The sequence below is a fragment of the Tiliqua scincoides genome, chromosome 3 (assembly GCF_035046505.1).
Source record: "Tiliqua scincoides isolate rTilSci1 chromosome 3, rTilSci1.hap2, whole genome shotgun sequence".
NCBI classification, from domain to species: Eukaryota; Metazoa; Chordata; class Lepidosauria; order Squamata; family Scincidae; genus Tiliqua; species Tiliqua scincoides.
Window position 1 is genome coordinate 24648689 of NC_089823.1, and position 13474 is coordinate 24662162.

The window sequence follows — 13474 nt, forward strand, 5'->3', positions numbered from 1 at the left end:
CGCTGTGGATTTTATATTCACCACCCACAGAAAAAGTAAGTCAGAGAATGAGCTACCCTTGCCAAAACAAAACAAAAACCCAACCAACAGAATGTGTTACGCCCAGGGACCAGAATATACAAAATGTTATAACAATATTGTTAACAATTGTGGATCACTGTTCTAATGTATATTATTGCCTCAACAGAAATCAAAATAGTACAAAAATTTCAGGACATGATCAGCACTCAGCAGACCACTACAACTTAAGGTAAATGCATACCAAAACAGAAAGTCCCTGCATTCTTATAGAGTATGTCTATTTCATTTATTCATGCATTAGAAGATATCCTTTGGAGCATTACAGCTCCAGAATTGTGATTTCAGGAAAGAGCTACAAAATATGAATATGGCTGGAGTGGGATTATATTTGTCAGGAATAAAAAACACTATATTTATGTAACATTGTAATCTTGTGACTGTTTTATGGACACAGTTTCCTTCAGGGAAAACTCCCAAATCCACAAAACTTCTTGTAGATTACAGCATTTTCTAGCTGCATCTCTGATTTGACAAACAGATGTGGAAAAAATGTGTAGATAAACTGCTTAGTACAGATCCTATGACTGCAGGTACTAGACACAATGAGTTATATACGGAGCTCTCCTTGCAGAAGAGGTTCTACCACTAGTAGAGTTCAAAATCTTGCACAAGAACTAGAGCAAGGGCTAGTAGAAGGAAGATTTAATGGAATAGCATCTGTAGTATTGCCCATACTGCAATCCTCCACAATGTTATCAACATCACTATGTACAGAGATGATGAGCTGCTTTCATTAGAGGTTAAAGTCAATGTAGCACAAGCTCATGCACACTGTATTGCTTGTTTTAACAGATTTAACACTAGATTCTAATTTTTTTGTGTGTGCAAGCATCTTGCACTACTGCTAAAAAAGGATCCTCTGTATGCAAAGAAGTCTTTTGGCATATGAAAGGACTTTTTGGCTTCAATCCTGCTTAATTAAGCTAAGCATTAAGTGGCATATCATTCCTAAAATTGTTTTGGCTGCTGTAATGGCACTGTAATGCCTACACAACACCACTGAGAGACATTTTAGGATGTCAAACTGACCCGGCTGTCATCCTAAGTATGGTATCTACATTTGCTGACTCGGCAACAACTGCTTCTGACATTATATCCATCAGTTCAGTTGCACACATCAAGCACACTGACAGGACACAACTCAGCTAAAGTTATACAGTATGAAGCCCATTGATAAATGAGTCAGGGTGCAATACTAACCAACTTTCCAGCTCTGACATAGCTGTGCCAATGTGGCATGCACTGCATCCTGCAGCAGGGAGGCAGTCAAGGGGGCCTCCTCAAGGTAAGGACATGCTTGTTATCTTGCCTTGGGGCTGCATTGTGGCTAAGTCAGTGCTGGAAAGTTGGTTAGGATTGTGCCCTCAAATGCCTAACTATTTCCCATTGAAAACAATGGCATTTAGAAGTGCTTACTTAGGCTGACTGAATTTTGATACACTGATTTTTGATGCCGGCAGTTATATTACCACCAAGACTAAGTCTTTGCATAACTATATCATTAAGTCAGAAGCCTACAACCCTACAACAAAGTCAGAAAAATAGGTTTAAGGCTGTAAGTTTTACTGAATTCAGTGGGGCAGAGTTTTTGCATGTTTTTCTGACATGCAGGAAGTTCTCCATTTGGAGTCACCCATAAAATCCAAACACAGTCTAATTCTGGGGTGTCAAACTCATTTCATACAGAGGGCCAAAAAGTTAGCATTCATGATGCCTACAGAGGGCCAGAAGTAACATCGCAGGCCTTATGTTTGATACCCTGGTCTAATCATTAATATCTAAGAGACAGTAGCTATAGATGTGCTAACTCTACTAACCCTTGTAAGAAGGTTGGTTTCACCCTCTCAGTGCCCACAGTGGCATTCTATTCACTGTCTACAGTGAGAAACAAACTACTAACATAAGTTTTCAGCTAGTCCTGGATATGTAGCGTAATGCAATGCAATAATGAAGACAGAGCCTCTGAGTATTTCAGAACATCTTCCCTACATGTTAGGTAGTTATAACTAACATCTAGGGCTTAAGGTGTCTAACAGCACAATCCTATTCATGTCTCCTCAAAATTAAGCCCTATTAAGGTGAAGGGGGCTTTACTCCCAGTTAAGTGTGGATAGAAGTGTAGCCGAAAAGCAAGCTCAGACATAGATGTTCACTACTTGATTGTGGCAGCACCAAGTGATAATCTGCATGTGCAAATAAGCTATCAAAGACCAAACACCACAGGCAGAACTTTCATCTCATCTCACTCATTTTCAACAGAGTCAACTTCCCCATTTAGTAGCAAAACATCAAGTGCTGAGTAATCATAGAATTCATTCGGGCTCAATCAGGCACAGTGCAGGTGATCTGTAACTAGCTCCAGACTTTCCCATTGGACTGAAGACAACCACGTTGGCCTGTCTTGTGCCTGAAACAATAGTTTGATATGCTGAAATCAGCAGATGAATTATCACCTCTTCAGATATCTGCAGCACATCAAGCTGCTGTTAAAAGGCACCCCCTCAGTGCCCAGTAGAAAACTTAGGAACCTAACCTTTATACCAAGTAGGATAATCAGACATCAAGGTCAATAGAGCTTTATGCTTTCAGTAGTAGAGACACCTATAAGCCTTGCTTCTCACATAGGGTATATATTAGCCACACCTTCCAAAATTACCCCTTTTGCCCTACCCAGTCTTAAAATATTTAAAGAGGCAGGCATGATCTCCAGCTAAGAACTAGGCAAACCTAGTTTCCAAACCCATGCTGGAATTTTAGTTTACAATTTGTACACAACTGCATGGCTTGACAGAGGCCTCACATAGCAAAGGAGGTATCCCAACATGGGATCAATTTTATTATTTTAATCACGGTCCCAAACATTCCACAATCAGCAGTAATCCATCAGTCTTTATGGAAACACTAGCTTAGATGTACCTAGTCAGTCTACCTTTGTTCAAAGACTGTTCACTTTGGTTTGTACTAACATCTGAGCATTGTTGTTGTTTTGTTTGATTTGCTCCTAGTAAATGACCCAAATGCCAATGTTTAATTACCTAAAAAATAAATAAATTGCATATTCTATACTGTGAAAAGCTTCAGGTGATTTTTGAGTTGGCGTTAAAAGCTGATGCAAAAAGCACTAGAGCAGTCTTGGCTAGTCAGTTGGCAACCCTAGCAAATGCTCTGCTTGCTACAGTTTAACCCCAATGAAGGAAAAGACTTACAGCCCAGTCCTAGAACAGGTTTATTCAGAAATACCCCACTTAGTTCAGTGGGAGATACTTCAAAAGAAGGTATGCAGGGGGCTTGCAGACTCAAAGCTACATCAGCATAAGGCAAGCAAAAGGAAATGGAATGACAAACATTCAGAGCTCTGTCTGGTGGCATCACGAGGCAGGTGCAAGGGGTGTGGGTCACACAGGGTGACAGGTGGTGACACCAATACTGGCCAAAACTTTTAAAATCTTGGTGTTTTCGAATAACATCATAGTGTTCTATATCACTCTATGCATAAATTCATACAGAATGCAATCAAATAAACCATGTTTAAATATCTCCATTCTATCAAAAGTTACAGCCAAAAAACCAGTGGGGCAGGGTGATAGTGCATCACCACGCCCACTGCCCAGGACATTGTCCTGTCCACTGCAAGGGAGGAAGTCCACCATGGGGGTGACATGCTGGCCTCCCACACCAGGCGGTGCAAACCCTACCACTGACTGGGTCCAATCTCAACCCCTATGGCAAGGGCTGAGATGAGCAGAGCTCTGAATGGTTACTTTCACAGGCCTGCAACAGCCTGCCAAGCCAGATAAGAAGAAAGGTCCATTAGAAAGCAAGCAAAGCCAATGTTTCTACGGTCATGAAGTAGCAGATCTCCTTGGGGAACTAACATGGTGAACTGGAGCTGTCAAGGTCAATACCAAATTGGGACTAAACCCCCAGATTGGGCTAATTTGACTTAATTCAAAAAAGTGCTGTGCTGTCCTTCACCATGGGAGGCAATTGCTAGAGTAAAGGGAATCACCAGCTGGGGAAGGATTTAAGGATATGCATTATTGCCTTCCTCAGTGCTATTGCTGTGCAAACAAACTTCCCTTCTTTAGCTGTGAGGAATTAGTCACAGTCCTTGAGATACCGTTTGCTTATGGCTCACTAGCTCACTCTCTGGGGAATGGGCCCATTCACTACAATTGCAACAAGCCCAATCCCAGAAAAATGAGGGCATGTCCTAGAGAAGGCTTAGCTATTTTGTCTTATTTCCTAAATTGCAGCAGGTAAATGCATAACAAGTTACAGTAATTCAAGGCCTGTCAGGTAAATTCTGCCTTCCCCTCTGAGGGGTACAATACACTATGTGAATTGTGGGGAGGACAGAGATTGCTTCTGACCTGAAGAATTTTCATTGCTCGAGTACAACTTCCTGGTAGGGCCCCTATAGCTTTAAAAGCTGGAGAACAGGTGGAAACCGAGCAGGTGAAACTTGTCCCAGGATGTGGATCAAGTGACAGAGAAAGTTTCACTGGCTAAAATTTTTGCCCCTTCTGCAGCTGTTGAAGGCCCAAGAGCCCTTTGAGGAAAGTCAGTCATTCTGGTTCAAAGTGTTACGGTACTGTGGCAGAAAAACCTTCTGTGGCTACAAGAGGTACAGTCTTTTTACTCAGAAACAAGGACCTCCTACCTCACAAATATTAATATTACTGAGAAATGGCAAAAGGCTATTTCAAATGTCGCACTTTTCTGACATGTGATCAGTTTGCAACCATAAGATATACCTGTGTGTCATATTACCACAGGTATCTAAGGGCCAACATTAACAGAACTGATCTTGTGACTGGAAGCATAACAGACATGCTTTGGACTGAGATTGTAAGGTTGGCTTGGCAAAGGAAGTGGTGATCAAACCCATCAAAAATCCCACAAAAGTCTGCTTTGCTACCTATCTTTTGGTGAATGTAACTCCTTCACTCTAGCACAGTAAATTACAGCACAAGCCTAACCCCCGGGGTTAGGCCGGCACACGTCACTTGTGCCAACCTGGGGGTGTTGCAAACATACTGTAAGGCACATTTGCACTGACTTTAGAGTTGGGAAGGCCAGTGCAAGGAGTTGTGCTGGCCCCCCACTCTGGATCCAGGCCTAGCAGGGTACGTTTGCATTGGCCAAACTCAGCAGATACAGGGGTCTGGTGGGGCATGGGGAGGGCAGGGAGGAGGTGTTTTGGGGCGGGGAAGTGCAGGCAGCAGGTGTTCCTGGGGGCAGGCAGGGAGTAGGAGGCGGGTTCAGGATCCGTGGCTATGCTGGATCCTGATCCTGGGCAGCACAGAGCAGCCTCTGGCTACTCCACTCTACTTGGATTTACACCACTTCCTAAGGTAGTGCAGAACCGAGTAGACCCATTGGGGCCAGTGCAGCACAACACTGGGTAAGGAGATGGTTTTCCCCTTTACTCGGGTTGCACTGCTTCTGGCCCCAAACTTACACTGGATGCAGCGCAGGCCCACTGGCCTGTGCTCCAGCACAAGTTAGGATCATGCTGTTAACTAGTTAATCCTTTCCCTCTTTCCATTATCACTGAATACTGCCAGTATTTTCAAGTTAACTGCTTAAATTTTCTCATTTACTGTTTCAAGAAAGTCACACGCAAAACTGAAAAGCTCCTGGCAATCATCATAACATAGTTTGCATACAATTCTGTTTACAAAAACGCTAACTTTCTGGCTCAAGGGGGGACCTGTATCAATTTACAGAGTACTTCATGTTGATGAACAGTAGGATAATGTTATAAAATTGGACAGATAGAGTATAATCTGTTGACAAAGAATTAGAATATCCTGAAGCTGCCCTCATGTGTGTGGTCTGTACGTGAGATCACATCCTGAAGTTCTGGAAGAAACTTTTGGATGGTTTGTTTGAATGTTCATGTTTTCCCATGCCTTATACAAAGTGTTTATCTCATCAGCACAACTCAGCAATTGAACAAAAACCTGACAACTTCATGTTTTATACGGTGTATTCAGGCCATTAAAAAGGGGGGGGGGAACCTTGCAGAATTAAAACAGAAAGAAATATTGTACAATTCTTAGGGTTGCTTCCTCAGCTCCTAGCAGAGACACAGTGGCTTGAAACCACAGAAGTAGCCACAGGGACTTCCAACTCCACCTCTATAACTGCAGCCCCAACAATGCCACCTCTAGCTGCTCCTGAGTCACATGATGTGGTACGGTCTGCAGCTGGAGAGAAGGCACAGGGGACATGATCCCACCATACATGAGCAAACTTCCATCTACACACAGAAGATGATCCCACCCTGCACCTTTAAGAGCTAAACCACAAGCAGCAATTCAACAGGTACCATTTTCATCCATCAAATGTTGTGTGTTGAATTTCTTGCTGCTTGGAAGTACTTCCAGACACAGTTTTGCCATGGCCCAGGGTGCTTTCGTCTACTTAAGCTGGCGTACCAGCTGTGTCCTTTCCTGGACCAGTTAGATCTGACTATGTTTGTCCATGCACTGATTCCATTGTGTTTGGATTACTCTATAATGCACTCTGTGTGGGACTACTGTTGAAGACCATCTGGAAATTTAAAGTGCATGAGGAACTCTGCTGCACGAGGACAGCTGGCACCAGGCATGGGGATCACATCACCCCTTTGCTATTCCATCTGCATTGGTAGCTTTCCAAGTGCTATTCAAGGTGTGGATTCAACCTTTAAGGACCTAAATGGCATGGACCAGAATATCTGAAGGACTGCCTCTGCTCATATGGAACTGCCCATCCTCTGAGATCACTGGACAGGGCTCTTCTGCATGTTCCACTGCTGGTGAAAATGAGTATGGCGATTTAGACAAAACCTTTCCTTTGAACAGCGTATGTTCTATCACAAACCGCTTTGGAGAATCTCCCTAGCTTCAGAAGAGATTCCTCTTGCAATAGCAGGTGGGCTTCTGTCAATTCCAGATCCCTTGGAAGTTCAGAGTAAGTGAAGTGGTCACTTGGATTTAGGCTGATGGCTATAACCTTTTACAAAGGTTACTAAATTCTATGCCACTGGTTCTCAAACTCTCAGGTAGTTTGAGGACCAGGATAAGTCTTTGCAGGGGTGGGTTGAATAGCAGTGATGCAAACCCCAAGATCAAGCTGCTTAGGGAGACCCGGGGGCTTTTTTAACATACCCGAGTCCCTGTCGGTGGTCCGGGGGGTGCGCAAGGAGCCCTACAGAGCTCTCTGCAAGGCTCCCTGCACCTCTAAACACTGACAAAATGCAATCACAAACCACTTCCAGACTGCAATTGTGAAACTGGAAGTGGGTTGAGATAGCATTTTGTCAGTGTTTAGAGGTGCGGGGAGCCTTGCAGAGGGCAGGGACTCAAGTATGTTCAAAAAAAGCCCCTAGGTCCTCTGCAATAGTGCGATCCTAGGGAATGCATTGCTGCCTTCCCCCTTTCCCCACCCCTTAAGGGGACAATGGCATTTGTTCTCAGGATGGTGGGTCACAACCCATCAGTTTGAGAACTATTGTTCTATACTAAAATTCTATAGCCTTTGATTGGATTTAAGCATCCTAACTGTGTGGAATATTGCATTATATAACCACAGTTACACTGATACAACCATTATGAAAGGTTTGGGTTTTTAAAATATAGTTCTTACAATTGTTTTTCCACCATCTGGATAATGTAAAGAGCATTGTACAATAAAATTGTTTTAATTTATTGGAAAAGCAAGGTTGGTAGTCTTATTGTTTTCAAGCCGAAACAGGCCTTCAAGTAATAGCAAGAACAATAGAGAGTATTTAGTTGCAGCACAACATTCAGACAGACATTCTGCAGCCAAAGATGATGCAGATTTTTCCAGTCTACTTTAACCATGACCAGGGGGTGGGGGTCACCATCTGTTTAGGGAAGACCATTTCAGTCAAAGCTGTCTAATTTCTATGCTCCAGGGATCGGTAAGGAAATCTGGCCTAAGGGAGTTTATGCAGGAGATGGAATGATGGAAATAACAAAGATATAGATTGTATAAAACCAAAACTAGCAGAAACAGCATGCAAGCACTCAGGGGTGTATCTGCGATAGGAAAATGCAAGCAAAAGATTTAAAGCAACAAATAGGTTCAGCTTTTATAGCAGACATCATGCCTGAAGAAATGAAGCAATCATAGAAAGCATGAAGATAACATGATATGTTCACTTCAGTACTTTTCTCTGCTTTTAGCCACATAGTGAAAGACAGCGACGTCTCAGGGTCTTCAGGAGTTTTTCCCTACTCAGTTTGAGGAGCAATATAAGAGCCCTGCTGGATCAGGCCTAAGGGACATCCACTACTGTGTTTCTTCCAGTGGCCAACCAGAAGCTTCAGGGAAGCCTACAAGCAGGAGATGAACAGCTCTCCCTCCCATTCTTGTTCCTCACTGACAGAGCCATCCTGCATCTCCTCCTTGGCCAAAGAGCTCTAGAAGGTTCTGAATCTGCTCTGTACAGGCACAGACTGCAATGATGAAGTTGCATACAGACTGCAGAAAGAACCCCATGATCTGAAAAGCAGACAAGATAGGATATAGGAGGTGCAAGATCAAGATTTCCCAAGCAGTGATTTGCTTTGGTTTACTGAAAAGCAGTCCCCTTCCGCTTCTTTGAAGACTGGTGAAGTGGCTCTGGGGGAAAGGAAGTCTAAATGTTCCCTCTCATGTTGCTTTTCTTGCCTACCCTCCCCCCACCGCCCCCATTCATGGAACTGCTATTCACTCCAAAGCAAGAAACATACAGTTAACATTTATGTACAATTACATTTTCTCCCATGGGGCTAATAACAACTTCAGGAAGTTCAGGGAAATAGTGTGGGAGTAATGTGCTAAATACCCCTCCAAGTGCCACTTCCCTGCACTTCAAAGCAGACATGTTTGTACCATATACAAAGTGGGACAGACTGCCTATTCCTTTAACCATTGTACAGAAGAGGGAATTTTGGCAGGTGCAGCTCTACATGGAAGGGTTTAAAAAGCTGCACCTTCCAAAATTCCCTCTTCTACACAATTGTTAAAGGTACAGGCACTCTGTCCCACTTTGTATCTGGGAACCCTACACGTTTGGAATGCTAATTAATTAGAAGATCCGGATCACCCCCATGTCACACCAAGTTTGACCATAGGCTGTGACCAAGGGCCTCCCCATCCATGAGGTCAACTAAAGCAGTCACTCAGGAAGTAGATTGGAAGGGGTCGCCAACTTCCATTCAACCGCTTGCCTCCACTGATCTTTCTCCTCCCACTTCCTGGATTGGAAAAGGGAGACAAGGAAAAGGAAAAAAGGAGGAAACTGAGTGGTGGACTAGAATATTGGAGGTGCAGAATCTGGCACATTACCAGTTAAAGGGGGCAGTATTTGGCATGCTGCCTCAAGTGCCAGGAAGAGCCCTGAGCTACCCTGGACTCAAGCCTCACACACAAGAGAATACGGCTGCAACAGTGGCCATTGTTATTAGCAAGCAGTATGACATCTGTGGATTGTGTGGGGTTCGAAGTCCTAGGAGTCTGACCTTCTGCCTTTGCCCAGACCAGGGCTGTCCAAACTCTTTGGCAGGAGGGCCACATCGTCTCTCTGACACTGTGTCGGGGGCCGGGAAAGAAAAGAATTAATTTACATTTCAAATTTGAATAAATTTACATAAATGTATTAGAGATGGAACTGATATGAATGAACGAAAGTCTTGCAATAGCTCAAGGCCTATAAAAGGCCTTGCACAAAGCAAGGCCGGCCTTTCCTTCACTGCTGCTGCTGCATCACAGACACGAAACAACAAGCAGAGGAGGGAGCCTCGTCCCACAGCTCATGCAAGAGGTCAAACAATTGGCCATCACGCTGAGAGTAATTGCATCAGGCCAGGGCGGGCTCCAGCAAGTCTCCCAAGGCTCACTGGAGACTGGGGTCTCCCTGAGAGCTGGATTGGGAGTCCTCGAGGGCTGCAAATGGCCCCAGGGCTGGGGTTTGGGCACCCCGGCCCAGACAACAGAGCAATATTTTCTGTTTAGTGCTCTTCCAACTTCTACCACTGACTCAGGGATCCTGACCTTGAAAAACTCCAGATCTCAACTGGGTAGAGCTTTGGCTTGTACCTGCATAGTACATCCAGAGCCCCAAACAGTTACTTGGTCTGAAAACAGTGATTTATGACTCATCCTGTGTAGAGTAAGCATTGAAAAGAAGTTTGCCCTGTAAGAGTTCATTATTTATCCCATTATTTAAAAAAATATGATTATGGTAGCCAAAATGAAATTGTGTCATTAATGTAACAATGTCTTGACACATTTATATTCAAATAAGCATTATTTGGTAAACAATTTTTAAAATATCCCATGTACCTCTGCCAATAAAAGCTTTATTATTATTCTTGTTCCCTTGTTCCCAAAGAGTTCATCAACATGTACACAAGCAGAGACGCGGAGGTCAAACGGAGATGCCATTGAGATGCACACAACTACCGTAATTAATCCATTGGGATGTTCGCTGCATCCTCTTCCCTATAAGAAGGATGCATCAAGCAAATTCAACAGAACAATGACAAGTACCACAGTGTAGATGCAAACCCACATCTGCTTCTGACTTAGCTGCACATACAGCAACCTGCTTTCACTTTTAGATCTTCCTTACTGGGCAGAGTGATTGGACCTTATCAGTTTTTGCTTTCATTATATGTCCTAAGCCTTTGCTGTGAAATAAGGCAGACAATGAATATCCTGGGACCTTAAGTGGTACTCTCTTCTTCTCCCTTTGGGTTGCCCATTGGTAATATAAGAACTAAAATGGTGCCTGTGGACGGATCTGAGATGATCTGCTGCTTGAATGCCAAGATTACTACTGGGATCAGCACACATTTGGCCCATGTGGACCACAGCCCATGCTGCTTACTACCAAAGGGAACCTGAGCCACGTCCATTTGTGTTTCCCAATTATAAGATTGTACTGTGCATGGATGGAACTGGGCAACTGTTTTGGAGTACGCACAGCCCTATAATGAACCCAACAGCGAAGGTGAAGTCTTCTCTTCTAAATAATTCAGGCTGCCTGTTAAGGCGCTGAAGTGCTACCAGCTGGGAGTTAGGGGTTCAATTGCACATTGGACATGCAGATTATCTATCATAGTACATTGACTTTTGGAAGATCCATGGTCTGGGGAGGGTAAGGAGCAATTCTCCTAGCCTTACATTTAATCTAACAGCTACATAATCAGGGAAATTGGCAAGTGGACCTCATTTCTGTAGTACTTTTCTGCCCCAGGCTTCCTTCTGGCCCTAATTAACCTTCGCTCATATAGCAGGTCTGTATTTTCCAAAGTTGCTTAATGGCAAATGCATTTATGTATTTAATTGGTGTGGTGTGGCAGCTAAGGTGGTGCAAGGAACTCAGAAGCCCATCACGTGGGAGCATGAATGGAACTACAATTATTAGGTAGCAAAATAAGAGCTTAAAGTTGTGCATCCAAATCAACATCTGCTGTTCTTCCCAGCAACCCTGGATGCCACTAATGAAGGTAAATTCAGGCATAATTTGAGTGGCTTGGATGCAATGGTCCTGAGCATATTTACTGTGAAATTAGTTCTGCTGTAACCCAATTAGATGCGTATGGAAATAAATGTCTTCTGAATCAGGGTGTCCATCATAAAGTTAAATGCTAGTTTTCCTCTAAAAATTGTGGCACGAACTACAGCTTCTTTCAACTTCTTTTTTTTTTTAACATACACTGTAACTGTACAGAAACAGAAAATGCTGAGTTCAGTTTTTTAATTCAACATTTCTAAGTTATTACCAACCATTTCTCTTTCTGCTTTTGAATTTTCTGTACAGCTGAAAAGATTTTACTGAATAACCACATCATTATGAAATATATAAGCCACCTTGAGTCCCTTCCAGGGGAGAAAGGTGGGTATAGAAATATGATCAATAAATAAATATATGTTCCCCCTTTACCTAGGGTGGTCCAATGCAACAAAGGAGAATTTAGGGCCCAATCCTGTCCAACTTTCCCATGCTGATGCAGCTATGCCAAAAGGGTGCAAACTCTATCCTGTGGTGGTAGGGCAGTCACAGAGTTCTTCTCAAGGTGAGAAAATGCTTGTTTCCTTACCTCAAAGTTGCACTGCAGCTGCAACATCACCAAAAAGATGGAGTGGATTGGCTTGGCTCAGTCTCTCTTGTATGAGCCCATTCTAGTGCAACTCCCCCGGTGCCAATGCAGCCTTGCCAAGGTGGCACACAATACATCCTGCAGGGGAGTATGAGTCACAAAGACGTCCTCAAAGTAAGGGAATATTTGCTCCTTTGCCCCAGGGAAAGGCTTTGCTGCCTCATTTGGTCTACTCAGACATGCACCAGCTAATTTACTGGCACAAGTCTAAGTGGATCCGGTAGATGGGTTGAGGCCAAGAATGGGGTTAGGATATTGGCAGAGCTACTGCCATCAATACCTCCCCCTACCTGACCTTGACATTCTCCCCCTGCTGCAGTCTTCACCCCATTCCTTCCCTGTCCTCCCACCCACAGCTCATCCCCTACACCAACTTAGCAGAACTAGGGCTTGCGACCACCGTAAAGTACACTGCACTGCCAGAATATGCGTTCCAGCAGTGCAGTGGCTCAATAAATTGGATTTAAATAGAGTCCTAAATGGTTTGGTACCAGTTTACCTTCAGGACCACCACCAGCTAATAGAACCAGCTATTAAGATCTTCCTCTGAAGACCTTTGTAGGTCCTCCTGCTTTTGGAGGCGACATAGGTAATGACTTCAGATAAGGTTTTTGCTGGGCCAACACATCTCTGAAATGCTTTCTCCTGGGAAGGCTTGCCTGGCTCCGAGATGAATGTCTTTTTGGCACCAGATTGTGAATGAGGCAGAAAAACAGGGAAGGGGCTCACTCTAACCTTAGTTTAGTTATAGTGCACCACTGGAAAACTTTGGCTTATCCTGCAGTGCCATTTATCTTCTGTTCTCTACTCTGAGAGCCTCCAGACTGAGGAATGGGACACTAGTTATTTAGAGCCCAATCCTGAGTTCAGTGGCGCCCTTGCGCACTGTCGCAAACATACCATAAGGCATGTCAGCGAAAGTTACCACCGGGCTACCGCCTGTGGTAGCCCAGCGCCAGCCAGTGCTGGGCGGGCACCCAGCATCCACTGCCTGACTGTCTCATGGACCGCTGAGCCATGGCATGGTAAGCGGGGGTGCAGAGGGGGGCAAGGAGGAGGCGTTCCAGGGAGGGGGGCAGGGGGTAGGGAGAGGGCAGGCAGGAGACGTGCTGGGGGAGGGAGTGAGGAGGCAGGACGTGGGTCCTGTGGAGCTCTGCTCCAACAGATCCTTTCTGTTCATGTAGGGCTCGGTGCTCTACACAAATGGGTTTACCTTACTGCCGACC

General features: G+C 44.2%; 1 protein-coding gene across 5 annotated transcripts in view; it reads right to left on the reverse strand.

Moving 5' to 3' along the window:
- ATP8A2 (ATPase phospholipid transporting 8A2) overlaps positions 1 to 13474 on the reverse strand; it is a 353936-nt gene that overhangs the window by 248004 nt on the left and 92458 nt on the right. The window lies entirely within an intron of this gene.